Genomic DNA, 2,350 nt, shown 5'->3' on the forward strand with positions numbered 1-2,350 from the left:
GGAAATACAGAAGCCTATAGTTTGTATAGAAAAACAGTGCTTCAGTATGAATAACTGAGATACCATAATAATAATGCAATATACTGGATCTAATATGTTACATCCTGCACATTTAATCCATTCATTCAAAAAAGTGGTAAACAACCATAGACTGTATATGAAAGTAGGAAACAGACGGCTTCCTTCAAACCAGTGAAACAATGAAATGTTTAATTTTAAATAGATTAAAATAAATGGATGTTGGAATTTTATGCTGGTGTAACAACATTTTTAAAAAGTTCACTCATCTTTCATAATTGCCACTTGTTGTTTTTTTTTTGCTTCCCAGCATCAGATTTGAGCATGTCGAGTTGAACCAGCACTAAACACTCAATGCCTCGCTGTTTCGCAACCACTAAACCCGACACTCACGCACTCCACTCTCTTCTGACTCCATTAGAAAGAACACACTGGGAATTGAATTTTGCTCAGTGGTCACAAATGTGAATGTATCCAGAAGTTTGGCAACATAATCATCATGGTAACTGCAGGCAGTAGCATTTTCTAAGGGATAGAAATGAACCTCGATTAAACACAAAGGTGCTGATGCCTTCGTTTTCTCTGATCTGTTAATTAAAAATGTCTGGGAACCAAATCTAAACTCGCAAAACCACAAGCATTAATATGATGCTGTTGTTGTTATGAGCTAACATCAGGCCCCGGCTTGCAGTCGGTTTGGAATAGAGTGGAACAGTTCATTAAAAATCCATCCCTTAAGTGTTGAACGGGGTAGTGGTCAGGGCTCTGTGGACACCAGTGAAGTGGCCAAAAAAAAATCTATTGATGCCCGTTCAATCCACCAGCTAATTTCGTTTTCCACATCACTCAGTGTTTTGCTGGCTTTCGCATTAAAAACAGATCCGCTGCCATGTTTTACATCAGCTATTCATGAGAATTACATATTACAAGAAGCAGCCTTTATGTCTATTTAACTCATACTCCAACAGGTTTGCACACATTTAGTGTCAGTTTCTCATACATGTTATGAATATATTTCCTGCTAGTGTCTTACAACAGGTTAACTTGTCTGTATAGTAAAATAACAAACAGCTAGGCGCTGGAGAGGGAGGAAACCCTGGTGACAGTCCTCTCCTAAAATACCAGGTGAGTGGGTGAATCTTCAGATAGTCTGTGAGATTTTTTTCCTACCTGCCTCTAAGATTTGCTTCAGTGTGTTGCCCTGATTGACTGAACCACAGTAACAGAGATCATGTTGTATAGAGAGTGATGAATGTCGCTCCGCTCTGTTCAGTGTGTCAGGTGGAAGGCCAGCAAATCTGCCCCGAAACGCTGAAGGGCCTCCTCTTTCAAAATATATAGTGTTTGAATCAGTCCCTTTATAAAAGCCTTCTAAGTGTTATTGATTTAGTAATGAATCCGCAATCTGTCTTTTCCGTCTCCTCTCGCTCTTCTTTGTCCCACTCTCTTGCTTCCTCTTCTCCTATTGCACAGAAATTCAATCAATTCAGCGACTTATTCCACCAATGGGAGTGATGCAAATCGGCGCTACGGTGACGCTAGTTTGTCTACTTTTGTCAATACAATCAAATAATCAATACAACAGCAGATGTAGAATTACATAATCACGAGTTGCAGAACCTTCAAATGCGGATCTTATATCTGAACTAGGTGTTTGGTGTCCGCTGCTTTATTCATGCTTCACCATCAGCGGCTCATTCATCAGCTGCTTGGCTTCCAGCTGACATGTGTGACTCCAATCAGATTTATGCTGCAGCCATTAATGCTCCAATGCACCAACCTTATACACACCTCGCACAGGTTTATTGTTGCTTTGGCTATATAAAGCTTCAACGCGTATGTGTGTTTTCGCCGCAGTGGATTAGCTCTCTCAGCAGTCCTTGTTGTTGCTAAGCTTCTTCAAGAGCCCCCCCTCAGAGGCCAGATGTAACTGCGTAAAGATTTTCTATAATGGATCGATGCCTTGATGTGTTTTTGGACTCAACGGACAAAAGCTGCTAATTGGAAATTCAAGCTAATTTGCCACACCTTTCTAATAGTGTTTACCACTGTAATGAAGTTAAGTAGCTTTTTTTTTTGTCTTCCTGCTGCTTTCTGTTTCCCTTGCAGCAGCACATTACTGTAACTGTAGTTTGTTTTTTGTTTTGTTTTATCTGGACAGTTTATCATGACAGCAGACCCAAAAGTATTCCTTTTTCCATCATTTGCATCTCTGCGTTTACAGTAGTGCTAAAGGATGGCACTGAAGATTGAAACTAGAGAAGAGCTTGGTGACTCATCCCAGGACCCTGCAAGCCCCCCCCCCCACTCATCCCAGGACCCTGCAAGCCCC

Source organism: Seriola lalandi, unplaced genomic scaffold, assembly GCF_002814215.2.
Source record: "Seriola lalandi dorsalis isolate HSWRI2012SDOR001 ecotype SW California unplaced genomic scaffold, Sedor1 jcf7180002054282, whole genome shotgun sequence".
In the NCBI taxonomy this organism is placed as follows: domain Eukaryota; kingdom Metazoa; phylum Chordata; class Actinopteri; order Carangiformes; family Carangidae; genus Seriola; species Seriola lalandi.